The following is a 15995-nucleotide window of genomic DNA, read 5'->3' on the forward strand; positions in this document are numbered from 1 at the left end:
CAAGTGAGTTTTTTCATCAAGAGTTTTTACCCTTTCCATTCCTTCATGCATTTAATAGACAATTACATGCCTTATGTGTGCCAGTCCCAATCCTAGATATTCAGGATTAATGATGTGTAAATACACACACAATCTCTCACAGAGATGAAATTTAGCTGGTGGTTCAGAAAATGTTTTGTGCTGAGAACTGAAGAACCTGGAGAGAAGCCGAACTTTATATGACTTTTTAGAGCACTGATGATGGCCCCCTGACCCCAGCCCTCTGAAGAAGATAGTCTTGTTGCTTCTCCCAGTTTCTCCCTTGCTGGTTCTTCTTGGGAGCCTGCCTTGGTCTACATCTTTCACTCTTCAGTTACTGACAGGCACATCCTTCAGTATCTCATGCCAGCTAACATATCTTCTAGGATTGGGTTTAATTTTTTTTTCCATAACAAGGCACAATTTCTTCTCCACCATTTGAAGCTATTTTTTTCCTAGCTCCCTCAGAGTACACATTTTATGGTTACAATACCTGAACAAAACTGTACAAGAGAAGGTATGTTCCATGCATTCTTGGGGTGTGTTATACTCTAGCTCTGTGCTGTGATGGACTGTTATGTCCCCTTTGCTCCTGATATCTTTAACTCTCCACTAAAATTTTCTACGGAAACAAAAACTAAGAATAAATATTCAATGCCTTCCAGGACTGTAGGCAGTATTTCTGAAGATTAAAGGTGCCATAATGGTAAGCATTCTTGACCAACAGATTGTATATCTCTCCCTGAAGGGAGAATATTAGATGCTCTCTATGTTATGTCATATAAGAAATATAGAAGCGCAATAAATTTAATAAGTATTTCCATTATTTTTGCATATATATTACAACTACTTTGATTTTCTAAAATAACATCTCAAATTGAACTACATAATGAGAAATGATGAATTTGAATATTTTACTCTTCAGTTATGTTTCCATTCATTAACATAGGATTAAAAGATAATTGTGGTAAATATGCTGGATATGGATTAAAATATAATTACAAAACCATATTATAGGACTATATTCAGCATTTTACAGTTGTGAAATACTGCATAGGTCGAGAATAGCTTTGTGTGTATAAAGTCAAGGATTTCGTATGAGATACATATGATTTCATATACTGTTATAGATTACATTTAGTACTTTGTTTTGCTGTGGTATTTTATTTAAAATATCCTCCTCAAGATGTCCAGGGAGGAGATCAAGATGACGGCGTAGGAGGATGTGGAGCTCCTCTCCCCCCAAGAACACATACAAATACATCTACATGTGGATCAATTCTCACTGAAAACAAACTGGAGACTGTCAGAAAGACTCTCCTACAACCAAGACTATAAGAATGATCCACAATGAATCAGGTAGAGAGGGAAGAGAAGGGATCAAGTTAGGACCTGCACTGCTGGAAGGGGAGGGATTACACAGGCTCAGAAATCTTCCCTGGGGAGTGTTTCAAACCACATGTTGGGTGCCCCCTCCCTGGGGTCTGACACCAGCAAAACTACGGTGAAGTCTGCCATAGCCAAGGACAGTACACGGTTGTGGGGGACAGAACTGACCTGGATCAGACATGGCCTCCAAATGGGCAAGAGTAGCCATTAATGGTGCTCACAGGGGCAGCAGATCAGGAGTGGTCTGGAGCTCTGAGTGGTTTCGGGAATGCCCCAGCACATACTCCAGCCCAAACCAATTACCCAGACAGGCCCCTTTTGCTCTGTGGTGTAGCTCTCCTCTAGGGCAAAGGCTGCTGCTGCCAAGGAGAATGCACATTTGTGTCAGCTCAGACATAGCAGAGCATCTGAACAAGGGTGAGGGCACCTGTTACTGGTGCTCAATGGGGGGGCAAATCTGGAGCAGTCGTAACTCTGACTGGTATGCCTGGACCACCCCAGTGAGTGCCCTGGTTTACAAAAGTGCTCACTCCAGCATGGCTCTCCCCTGTAGCAAAGGTGAAAATGCTGGGAGGGGACAGAGCACACACTTAGAGAGAACAGAGCCAGCTTTGATCTGACCCTCAGGGCTTCTGTTCCAGCAACTTGGGATCCGACCCCACCCCCATAGGGTCCTGTTGGCCACTGAGCATAGGAGAAGCCCTGGCTCACACCAGGCTCTGGCTCTAGCTCTTCCCTCTCCAGCCCCACCTCCCACTAAGGTGAGAACTGTAGCACACCCTGGGTGAAGACATGACTAGTGCTCACTTCGTATCCAGATCTCCCACCAAAGCCACTGGGCACAGGTAGACTACCCAGAAAAGCTCCCACATGAAGACACCCCTCAAGACTGGGATAGGTAACTAAACTAAACTAGGGAAAAGAACAGATGAACACAGTGAAAATTTTAACAAGAAACTAGAAAGAATGTAAAAAAAAAACCAAACAAACCCAGAACTGAAGAATACAATAAGTGAAATGAAAAACACACTAGAAGGAATTAACAGCAGATTAGGTGATATAGAAGAATCCATAAGTGATCTGAAAGACAGAATAATACAAATCACCCAACCATGCAGCAAAAAGAAAAACAAATTGAAAAAGTAAGAACTGTTTAAGGGACCTCTGAAAGAACACCAAGCATACCAACATTTGTATTATAGGGGTCCCAGAAGGATAAGAGAGAGGTAAAGGTGTCTAGAAGGTATTTGATGAAATTATGGCATAAAACTTCCTGAACTTGAAGAAGGAAACAGATAACCAAGTGCAGGAATCACAGAGAGTCCCAAACAAGATGAAACCAATGATACCCACACCAAAAATTAAAACGGCAAAAGTTAAAAGATAAAGAGAGAATTTGAAAGGCAGCAAAAGAAAAGCAAATAGTCACATACAAGGGAACCCCCCATAAGGCTATCAGCCAATTTTTCTGCAGAAACATTGCTGGCCAGAAGGAAGTGGCATGATATACTTAAAGTACTGGAAGGGGAAAACCTACAACCTAGGATACTCTACTCAACAAGATTATCATTCAAAATTGAAGAAGAGATAAAAGAACTTCTCAGACAAGCAAAAACTAAGAGTTCATCAATACTAAACTGACCTGAAAAGAAATGTTAAAGGGTCTTCTCTAAGTGGAAAAGTAAAAGCTCCAACAAAAAGTAAGTATTTATTGGAAAGGAAAAACCCCACTAATAAAGGCAAATATAGAGAAAAGGCTGTGGATCAACCAAGTAAATAAACTAGTATGAATATTAAAAGACAAAAATCAACTCTAACTATAATAAACAGTGAAGGGATAAACAAGTAAATGTAAAATATGACATCAAAAACACAAAATATGGGGGGAGGGAAGTAAAAAGTGAAGATCTTTTAGAATGTATTTGAACTTAAATGACTACCTGTTTAAAATAAGTATACGAAGTATAGGGCAACATATATGACTGCTATGTTAACCACAAATCAAAAACCTACAATAGATACACAAAAACTAGAGAGAAAGGAACACAAGCACAGAACTAAAGAAAGTCATCAAACTACAGGGAAGAAAGTAAAAGAAGAAAAGAACAGAGAAGAACTACAAAAACAGCAAGAAAACAAGTAACAAAATGGCAATAAATACATACCTGTTTAAATGTCAATAGACTAAATGCTCCAATTAAAAAATAAGGTGGCTTATTGGATTTTAAGAAAAACAAGACTCATCCACATGCTGCTTACAAGAGACTCACTTCAGAACTAAAAACACACATAGACTGAAAGTGAGGGGATGGAAAAGGGTATTTCATGCAAATGCAAATGACAAGAAAGCAGGGGTAGCAATGTGCACATAAGACAAAATAGACTTTAAAACAAAATCTATAACAAGGGGCTTCCCTGGTGGTGCAGTGGTTGAGAATCTGCCTGCTAATACAGGGGACACGGGTTCGAGTCCTGGTCTGGGAGGATCCCACATGCCGCGGAGCAACTAGGCCCATGAGCCACAACTACTGAGCCTGCGCGTCTGGAGCCTGTGCTCCACAACAAGAGAGGCCGCGATAGTGAGAGGCCCACGCACCGCGATGAAGAGTGGCCCCCGCTTGCCGCAACTAGAGAAAGCCCTCGCACAGAAATGAAGACCCAACACAGCAAAAATAAATTAATTAATAAACTCCTACACCCAACATCTAAAAAAAAAAAAAACTATAACAAAAGACAAAGAAGGGCATTATATAGTGACAAAGGGAGCAATACAGGAAGAGAATATAGCATTTGTTAACATATATGCACCTATATTAGTAGCACCTAAATAAAGCAAATATTAACAAACATAAAGGGAAAAAAATGACAATGACAGAAAAATAGTAGGGGATTTTAACACCCCATTTACAGTGGATAGATCATCCAGGCAGGAAATCAGAAAATAGCAGTCTAAATGACATATTAGCACAGTTGACTTAATAGATATGTACAGGACATTCCATCCCAAAACAGCAGAACACACATTCTTTTTAAGTACACATGGAATGTTTTCCAGGATAGATCACATGCTAGGTCACAAAACATGTCTCAACAAATTGAAAGGACAGAAATTATATCAAGCATTTTTTTCTGACAAAAATGATATAAAACTAGAAATCAATCACAGGGAAAAAATAAGGGAAAAACACAAATACGTAGAGAATAAACAATATGCTACTGAAAAACCAATGGGTCAATGAAGTAATTAAAGAAGAAATCAGAAAATACTCAAGACAAATGGAAATGGAAAAAACTTTCCAAAATCTATGGGATGCAGCAAAAGCAATTCAAATAGGGAAATTTATAGAGATACAGGCCTACGTCAAGAAACAAGAAAATCTCAAATAAATAACTTAACCTACAATATAAAGGAATTACAGAAAGAAGAACAAACAAAGCCCAAACTTAGCAGAATGAACAATATAATAAAGATCAGAAATAAATAAGAGACCAAAAAAAAAAAAAAAGAAAAGAAAAGATCAATAAATCCAAGAGCTGGATTTTTGAAAAGACAAACAAAGATTCATAGCCTTTAGCCAGGTTCATCAAGAGAAAAAAGATATAGGGCCCAAATAAACAAAAAGAGATATGAATGAGGAGAAGTAACAACAGATATCACAGAGATACATAAAATCATAAGAGACTAGTATGAACAGTTATATGCCAACAAATTGGACAATATAGAAGAAATGAATAAATTTCTAGAAATATACAATCTTCCAAGACTGAATCAGGGAGAAGTAGAAAATCTGAACAGACTAATCACTAGTAGTGAAATAGAATCTGTAAAAAAACAAAAAAAAAAACAACAAACAAACAAAAAACCAGAATATTTGCAAGGCCTTATTTTCTGCTTTACTGTAAGTTTTAGTATGAAGAAATTTTGAATTGACTTTCTATGTGTAGGATATTGTTCAAAATTAAATGCTGAGTTCAAACTGGGTTCCACCATTTGGGAAGCATGACCCTTTCAATGGAAAAGGATAGCTTTCCATACTAAAAACACCCTTTTTTTTTTTTCAGTTATTCCTCTTTTTTTTATTGTGGTAAAATATACATAAATCATATTTATTTTAACCATTTATAAATACGCAGTTCAGTGGCATTAAATACAGTCACAGTGTTGTGTAACCATCACCACTGTCTATAACCAAAACTTTTTCATCATCCTCAACAAAAACTCTATAACCATCAAACAGTAACAACCCCATTTTCCCTCCCACCAGCCCTTAGTAACCTCTATTCTATTTTCTGTCTCTATGAATTTGCCTATTCTAGGTACCTCTTGTAAGTGGAATCTACAATATTTATCCTTCTATGTCTGGCTTATTTCACTAAACCTAACGTTTTCAAGGTTCATCCATGTTATAGCATGTAACAAAATGCCATTCCTTTTTTGGCTTAATAAATCCCACTGTGTGTATATACCATATTTTGTTATCCATCAGTTGATTGACACTTGGGTTGTAAAAACACCCTTTTAAAGGATGTTGTTTTTTTTTTTGTTTAACTCAATAGTTATCTGAATTAATATTAAGATTATTGACTAGATCAGAATGAAATCTCTGTGAAGCGAGAAATAGCCAGTGAAATAAAAATGTGAAAAGATTCCAAGCAACATCTCAAATATATTTTTTCAAAAATATAATAAATTTTACTATATTAAGACTCTATTTTCCTTTAATGAATCAATGACTTTCCTTACATTAGAGGACATTCATCACCCAAGGGAAAGACCAACACCCCACCTCAATCCAAAAACAAACACACAAATAAGCAAACCAGAGAAATCAAAGTAGTAAATTGAATTTTATATATTTACATATATTAAATATAGATACATATATTATATATATATATGTGTGTGTAACAGAGTCACTTGGTAGCCTAGAAGCTTTCTTTTTAGGATAAAAAAGAGACTCTGAGTTGTATAATTTGTGTGGCATGGATCAGCCTTGGGCACTTCAGCTTCAAAGAGAATGCTGTAGATATTAACAACAACAGACCAATGGTGAATACGCTGTGAACAAATTCCATGATGAGGGAATAGACACCTTTTGTACAATTACAGTATTATATGTAAGAGACTCTAATCCCTATCACACCTAGTAGAAGAAAAAGAGAAGAGGAAGAAAAAAAATTCCTGGTTGATCTAATAACATACCAAATTAGTGAGAAACCATCAACAATTTTGAAAGAAAGAATGACTTTTCCTGAATTTAACCAAAAGAAACTCTTTTAAGTTTTAACCAGATAGTGCTTGAGTTAGAGAAAATAAATGTTTGTTTTACCGTTTTGTCCACCTGAGCTTGTGTTTTTGTACATTTTATCTCTTCCACTGTGTGAGATTTAGACTAGAAATTCTCTCAAAATATAAAGTGTTCAAAGAGAGTAAATTTTCATATATAGCTTTATATTCCAGAAGATACAACCAGTTTTTTTGTGTTTTTTTTTAACCAATAACACACTGAAGAAGGTAACCAAATTATGAGCAGGATTTTGAGTAAAAAGTTTTAGAAAATGTTGCTTCATCAGGCAGGATAACAATCCACATTCTTAACAATAGAGATGCTATAAAGAAAGATATAGGATAGTTTCATAAACTATGGTTTACCTGTAGTCAGATAATTTAAAATAAGTCATAATTCACACTCAGCTGGTTTAGGAAATTTTCACAAATATATGCCTTTTACACTTCACATCAGTACATAAAATAGATTTAAACCTGTCAGAAATATAGTAAAATAAAGAGAAGTATCGTTAATGGTTCTTCATATGAGAATGGGCAGCAGGATCTTAAGCAAAAACTTCTATCCATACAACAAAATAGTATTTCAAGTTGTAATTCAGACACAGATAACAGTTAACTGATGATTCATGGTCATATCCAAAACAGTCTATCAACTAACACTATAACCTTCACCTCTAAGGCACCGATCACGGATAACGTTATAGACTCCACTGTAGAACCCGCCACAACTAAACTATCAAAGTGATCTGCTGACCTCTATTTTTTGACAAAAGCAGAAAACATGTTTGGCACACATTCACTTAATAAGCCGACCTTTTAGGTGAACACTGACATTTTTCAGTAAAGGCTTACGAAGCACAGGGCACGTACAGGCCTCACCATTTAAACTGAAGTGGTTTGGCTAGAATCAGGACAGAAGACCACATGTGGCTACTTAGTCCAGTCAGATAAATATAAAGAATAGATTAAAAGGCTATAGAAAATGTAAAAAAATTAGTTAGGGCTCAAATCCCTACAGTGTATTTGGTAGCAATTTATTGAAATATTTCCAACTATATTGATTCTAAAACTCACAAGGAGCAAAACACAAGAAGAACTAATATAACTGCTTCAATTAAGGAGTTTGGTTTTGACAACAAACTGACTCACTCAGATTTAATTAGCTTTCTATGCTTCATTTCATATCATGCGTACATACACTGTGGTGGGAGGGTGACTTCTAGTTAACAATGAGGCAGGTATATGGAATTAAAATAGTCAATATATTGACAGTATAGAAATGGGATACTGATATATGTATACTGTTTAAGACTTAGCACCTGTAACTCATGCTTTCCTGGTGATAGGTAATTAACTGCATAAATTATTTTTTTAAAAACGGTTAAATACAGTGTGTTTGAGTTTGTTATGAATGTAATGGAATATTACAATAAGGGAATCAAGGAAAATGTGGCAGAAATAAATACTCCTTTAAATAGAAATCTTCTACATAGAATAAAGGCACTCTAGCTGTGAGAGAGACTAAAAAATATCATAGAGACTCCCTGAAACAAATAAGAATCTCAGATAAAATTTACATGGAAGCCTTTTTTACTAAATTCTTTCTTTGAAAATATAGAAATAGGATAATTTATAAAAGCTTGAACTCATCCAGAGTTTGACAAATTTACACAGTTCATGCTTAGAAATAGTTTACATGGGTAATATTCATGTTGTATTGAGTTGGTCCATAAAACAATGATATTTATTTCTAACAGAAACTTATGGTTAATTTTAAAACAACCAAAATATACTTAGAATTAAAAAAGAAGTTGAACTTAAATGGAAATATAATTTATATATGGTTAAGTTTCTTAAGTTGGTCATAATATCAAAAGTACAAAAAAAGTGTACAAAGTACTGAAGTGTATTGGCAGAATTTAAAGATCATCTGTGTGTTCCATATTTGTTCTTAATTTTCATATATAAATATATATAGTAAACAATAACAGATGCCAATTAGCATAATTGAGTGTTCAGAAAAATAAAATTAATGCCTTTATTACTCATAATGTATTCACCCAAAGGTTTCATTAGCTTCCTAATGTAATATTAATGAGGAAAATAACTAAATTATGCTGGTCCCCAAAACTGTGACCTGTAAGCTAATCATGAAATCCCTATTCTCGTTTCACTTAAGTTTCTTCTGCACAGGTTTTCTCTTAGATTCTCATTCATAGATCACAAAAGAACAATTTGGGTTACTTCAAGAATTAATTAGACGTTTGTGTGAAAGCCACTAGAACAACTGTTCCCCTTGCGAGTTCATAAAGCTGTTAAATTTGCTCTTGTCTTTTCACTCAGAGAAGCTGGCAACACCTCAGTAAAGCACAGTGTGCACAGGCAGTAAGCCAAATTTCTGCCTGAATTTTTCACTTGCATTCACTATGCTCTTTTAATAGGCACACACACTAACACCTTTTAACCTTACCAGTGACACAGCTGAGGCACATTTCACTCAATGAAAACTGATTTAGGATAATGTTCTCCCAGCCTATCTTTGAAGAATAGTTCAGTTAAAGTTATAGTCTTTATTTGGAAACAGTTTAAGTATCTCTCTCTGCCTTTAGATAGAATTCTAACATTGATTTACCCAATGTTTAATAACTCATCCAATGAGTTTATTTCTTAGATTTCATTTAACTCAAGAAAGATGTGCATTCTAATATCTTGATATTAGAGCACATAGGATATATTTCAGATTAAATTTAAACCCTTTTTATTTTTATTTTTTAAACTGGAGGACTGACCTTGGGATAATTCCATTCTACTATTATACTTTAAATTTTAGGGACATAAGAATACATCTTATTAGTAATTCTGTAGTCATTGCCCATCAAACACTTCAACCAATATGAAATCCTAAATAATGCCTACTATTATTCCTCACGAGGATGAAGTGACCTCAAAAATTGCAATTTGACTCTCAAGGAAAGAAATCTAGTTCCTGACACTTGAATGTAATGACAATATTGTCTCTGTGTCATGCCAGCACCTGGGTCCATCTGTGAGACAGGCACTGTGCCATGCAGAAGGTAGAACATCAATTTCAACAGCATGTAGATGCCAATATGTGGAAGTCAAAGTGATAGCCTGTGGGGCTCATCAAATAGCTGATCTTTTGCAAGAAAATCCTCTCAATAGCAAGCAACGCCAAAAGAGGGCCAAATGCTTCATTACTAGTCTTCACAGCTGCTGATGCTTGTGGGCATTCATAACATCAAAGAATATTTCTTCCTCTAGTTCTGTTTCCAATCTGCCTGAGAGCCAGTCATTTTACATAAAGGAAAAAATGATGGGATTATTTTCAAAAACAAAGACATTTTTATTTGTCATGTCATGTGACAGCTTCTTTCAATTCCTTAATATTCTTGCTAAATGGCAGATTTAACAATTAGTGGTAATGTTTTCATCATGCAGTATAATTTATATAAATTCATTAAGAATTCCCTTGTGAATAATATATGGATATTTTATATGTGTGTGGGTGTGTGAGTGCATGTAAAATTTTAGGTTGTAATTAACACATTAAAAATGTGAGAATCTGACGTCCTAGAATTGGCTTATGTAGGTCAGGTATCACGGGTAAGTAACAAACCCAGAACCAATTCAACTTGAGTAGTAATGAACAAGGCTAGTGTCAATATAAGTTCAATTTGTTTAGGCTAAAGTTCCAGTCAAATTTCATTTTAGCCTTGATTTCCTGTTTGGGAGGAAAAGTAGTTGAGAGTTTAGAGAAAGAAATGAATGGGCTTTGTTTCTGGAAATTACATTAGGTAGAAAATCTGGTTCTTTATTTGTGAAGAGCAACAATCAATTTAAGGTTTTCTTGGTCTGAGGCATCTTTTTGGCTTTTTTTATTTCAACTATTTCTGAGCCAAAGTCTCTTGCTAACAGCAGTCTCATTTCCTGTATCTGAAGGTATTTATAGTTTTCCTCAGTAAGTAAAGTCCCCTCCAGGGGCTGAGGACTCTGATTCTGTTGCATCCTATGGGCTACACACTAGTCACTGGATTACCATAAACTCAACTGTAAAGAGAGACAGACACAAAACCCTCTCCTTATTTTCAATTTTCCCAATAGGCGAAGTCTTTATAACCTTATATATATTTTTATATAAATTTTATATTTATATAAATATAAATTTTAATAACAAATTAAAATTTTCTTCACAAGGAATTAGTAGTTACAATTCAAAACCCCAGAAAGTCTTTTCATCACTAATAAACAAAAATCACATGACAATAATTCACTTCTTTCCTGAAAATACAGTATTGATATTTTATGAAACAGCAAGTGGCTAAAGTTTCTACTAAGCATTCAGAGTAACTAAGAACATGCATTTGAGACTGACAGCTCTGGGAAAATACACAGGTTATTTAAACTATTTTTAAGCCTCAGTTTTCTCAACTGTAAATGGAAATGACCTTATAAGAGTTGCTGAGAGAACAGAAATTGTGTAATGTTTTAAAGTACTTAATACTAAGCCCAATACGTGACTGTTCTCAACACGTGTAAGCAATCAATATTATTAAGCCAGCAATCCACTTTGACCTTCATGTTGTCTTTTTAAATAGTATTTTTTATTTTAGAAATTAATATATTTGTTGCAAGAATTTTGGAAAATAGAGAAATACAAAAAGTGAAAAGTAAAATAACCCATAATCGTACTACACCGATATGAAAACCGTTATGAAAACCATAATATTTTCCTTATGTTGCATAGTCTTTTGCTCCTCTTCCCTGACCCCCTCCAGAAAGGGTCAATTTGAATATAATTTCTTGTCATCATAAAACTTATAATTTTTTTGCACAGAGCAAAATGAAATTTGGGTTCATTTTATCTATATGTAAATACTTCATTTCCCAGACAATGAGTTAAAGAATATCCTATATTCTTTGTATAAAGTAACATTTCTGCTTTGCATTCTGAAATTGTAGCAAAAATACAGCTTATCTATCTATATCTGCGTATGCATTCCTATGTATTTACAGAAAAGAAGAAATATCAATCAATCCAAACAATGCTTTTAGTTGGAAAAAACCTGGTAATTCACAGGGATACAGTGTTTATAAAATTTTAATATCATAATATTCTTAAATCAATTCCTGCTGAAAATTATATAAGAAAAATGAAACTGATGTTTAATTTCTAATTCTGTTTGCATTAGGTTGAGCATGGTGTTTCTGTTGATATCATTACAGCTATTTAATGATCTCAAATTTGAGCCAAATTTTCAAGTGGCTATGGGAAAACCCATTAAAAGGGCATTTGGTCATTGGAATACTGCAGTATGTGTATGAGTCTGTACATCCCACAAAACAAGAGGGGATGAATATTTTCTATATGTTTGCTTTGAAATTTTACATACTTATATTAGCTTAGTGTTAAATATTCAAGAATGCAAAAACCTCTCTAAGATACATTGAATCCAACTCTCAATTATTCAGTTTAATGGGAGGTGGGGATCATATGGATAATTGACATTCACAGACAATAAAGGTGTCAGAAAATAGTTGCTCACTCTTCCCTCACAGCTGCATTTACAAGAGCTGCTGTTAAGATAGATTTGAGTTTCTCCTCCTCTCCATGAACGTGGACAGCTTCCAAGGGAGAAGGCAAATGACAAAATGGCAGTTAGCTGGAGGCTAAAGAAAAATACCAAGGTGATCTGAACAATCTATATGTGAACAATCAGCACTTCCTAACAGAGAGGGACCTGATGGAGAAAGTATAGGGATAACTTATAATTAATATTCTAAAATTATTCCCCTTGACTGCTGAGAAAATGGGGATATAAACATGTTTAATCTTACAGAACTGTAAGTGACTGATACCAAGAAGAAAATGTTGACTACATCTTCTTTTGATATTTACAAAAAAAATTTTTAATTAAAATTAAAAAGCCCGTGTAGTATTGTTACAGGGAAGAAGGCAAACTGTGAAGATGGACTAAGAAGGTTTAAGTCCCTGTTTTGTCACAACTGCCTTGGTGACTCTGGGAAAGTAGCTTAATATTTTCTGTTACCTTTGTTATTGCAACTACACAATAGCTATAACAATAATTCTTACCTCGATGGGTTGTTGTGAGAATTAGTGAGACTAGTACATATTGTATTCTTACCTACTGCTGTGTAACGAATTACCACAAATTCTGTTGCTTAAAACAAGCATTTTATTTTCTCAGTGTTCCCATGAGTCTGGACTCCAGGCACAGCTTAGTTAGGTCCTCTGCTTAGGGCCTCACAAGGCTGCAGTCAAGGTGTCTGACAGGCTCGTCTAGAGGCTCAACTGAGGAATAACCAGCCTCCACCTTCACTCAAGCTGTTGACAAAGTTCATTTCCTTGAGAGCCCTGGCTTCATGCTACCTATTGTTTGAAGGCTACCCTCAGCTGGCCATTGTTTTGCTGCCCTCAGCATCTTGTCACATAGGTCTCTCAACATGGCCTCTTCCCTCTTCAAACACGGCCAGGGAGACAAAATCTCTGGAGCAAGGCTGCCAATCAGTTAGCCTTTTATCATGTCATGCAGTCTTGGTAATAACACCTCATCACCTTTGCCATATTTTATTATTTAGAAGCAAGTTACAGGTTTTGCTCATACTCAAGAAGGGGGCAATTACACAAGGGCATGAATACCAGGAGGCAGGAAGGATGGAGAGTCAACTTAGCTTCTGACCACCACAGATCAAGAGGAACCACACCTGAAGAAGCTCACCCATGTCTTGACCTGACTTGGATGTTGAGAATTTTGGACTTTGAGCAAATACTGTAACGTGTGGATCAGACTCTTGGAAACCATGGGAAGGGATTAATATATTTTGCATGTGAGAGAGATGTGAGTCATTTTGGTTCAGAGGGCATATTGGGATGGACATACTCTAATGGCCCTCTCATGATTCCCAATTCTTAAAGGTCACACATCTGTGAATTCCCCTTCCCCTGAATGTGATGAGAATCTGTGACTTGATCTTACAATACAATACGGCAAAGGTAAAAGGATTGTCACTCCTATGACATTACATTTTATATAAGACTATCTTGCTAGCCAGCTTGTTCTAGAGACCCCTCCTGCAGGTTTGATTAAGTAAATAGCCATGTTAACTAACCCACATAGTGTCTACTAAGTGTTAGTGCAGATGCCCTCTAGTAACTGGGGCTGACCAGTAGGAGATGAGAGTGGCTGACAGCCAACAAAAAGCCAAGATCCTCAATCCAACAACCACAGAGAAATCAACCTTGACAACGAACTGTGACAACTTGAGAGTGGATTCATCCCCAGTTGAGCCTCTAAATTAGAACATAGCCAGTCCAATACCTTGGCTACGATAAATATTGCACTTGAAAGTTCTTTACAAAGTGAGTTCTCATCATAAGAATTCAATAAATATTAGCTCTTGATTTTATTTTCCCCACAGAGGCAGTATAATATCAGGATTCAGAGGGTAGATTCTACAATGAGACCCTGAGTTAAAAACTTGGCTCTAACATTTATTGGTCCCTCAGCAGTGGATAGGTAACTTCTCTGAGCCTTGGTTTTCCATCTGTGTAAGGGAAATAAAAGCAGCGTGTACCACGTACAGTTGAATTCAAAGATCTAGAAAGTTAATAATGTAAATCGCTCGAAAATCCTGTATACATACAAAGTCCCAACACCTTAAAATTACTTTTATGTGGATAAAGATTTGTTATAGTCACTAAAGTAGCTCTCCCTGTAGTCTTTCTTAACCTGTCTTTTTTAATAGAGAAAGTATTAGATAAGATAGTTCTTTGCAATAATTTGAAGGTACCTTAAGGCAGCAGCCCCCAGCCTTTTTGGCACCAGGGACCGGTTTTGTGGAAGACAATTTTTCTGCGGGGGTGTGGTGGGCGGGGATGGCTCAGGCGGTAATGCGAGTGATTGGGAGCAATGGGGACGGCAGGTGAAGCTTCTCTTGCCCTCTGTTGCTCACCTCTGTGCGGCCCGGTTCCTAAAAGGCCTGGACCAGCTGCCAGACGGTGGACCGGGGGTTCGGGATGCCTGCTTTAAGGAATACTAGTAGTACTTATTTTAAAAGTGTCAGGTAATTAAAAATCTCCAATTCTTGTTTCAGATAGGAATTCCTTGGGGATTTTAGAATTCTTTAGAAATTCACAAAAAAGAAAAGTTTACACTTTTAATATTTTAGTAGTAGTTTCTTTGGTTTCTCTGAAGTACTAGGAAATGTTACAAAAGGCATTTGCTTTCCAGAGCGTAGGGTAAAACTTGGTAGAAATGATACCACAATGCAGTAGGCACAGATTGCAAGTAATTACAGTTTCAGAAAGGGGGCAATGCTTAATTCTAACATGAGGAATCTACAGCCACTGTAGAATACCAGGCAACCAATTGCTTTGATTATCATCTGTAATACAATCCAGTATACTTTGTTCCACACTGTTTTCTAAGACATTTAAGAAAGTGTTACAAAATGAACACTTAATGAATATTACTGGAAGAGGTCATTTTTTAATGTTATTTTTTCTATTTTTTAAATTACACATCTAGTGCATGAAAATATTAAAACAATATGGACAGATGGAATAAAGTAGAAGTCTCATTTTACTTGAATCCCACAAATTACAGTACTTCCTCTAATTAACAAGTGGTAACTTTTTGATAAGATACTTGAACTTTTTCTATACAATACATGTATGTGTGTGTGTATTGAATACATTATATTATACGAGGATAGAGAAACATTTAAATTGTGAAAAGTGCATGCATTTTGAAACATCATATCTTTGAATTAATTTCATACCAGATATTTTATAGTTTCCTCATTCCTTTTTAATTCTAGAGAGTATTCCATATTATAGGTATGTCATGATATACTAATCTCAATTGATGAACACTTTTTTTTAAATTAATTAATTAATTTACTTTTGGCTACCTTCGGTCTTTGTTGCTGCGTGCGGGCTTTCTCTAGTTGCAGTGAGCAGGCGCTACTGTTCATTGCAGTGCATGCACTTCTTATTGCAGTGGCTTCTCTTTGTTGCAGAGCACGGGCTCTAGGTGCACAGGCTTCAGTAGTTGTGGCATGTGGGCTCAGTAGTTGTGGCGCACGGGTTTAGCTGATTCGCAGCATGTGGTATCTTCCCAGACCAGGGCTCGAACCCGTGTCCCCTGAATCGGCAGGCGGATTCTTAACCACTGTGACACCAGGGAAGTCCCTCAATTGATGAACATTTAGGTGATGTCAATAATTTTCTTATTTAAGTACTTCATGATGGACGTCC

Source organism: Monodon monoceros, unplaced genomic scaffold (genome assembly GCF_005190385.1).
Source record: "Monodon monoceros isolate NGI ecotype Baffin Bay Population unplaced genomic scaffold, NGI_Narwhal_1 Super_Scaffold_11, whole genome shotgun sequence".
NCBI lineage: Eukaryota > Metazoa > Chordata > Mammalia > Artiodactyla > Monodontidae > Monodon > Monodon monoceros.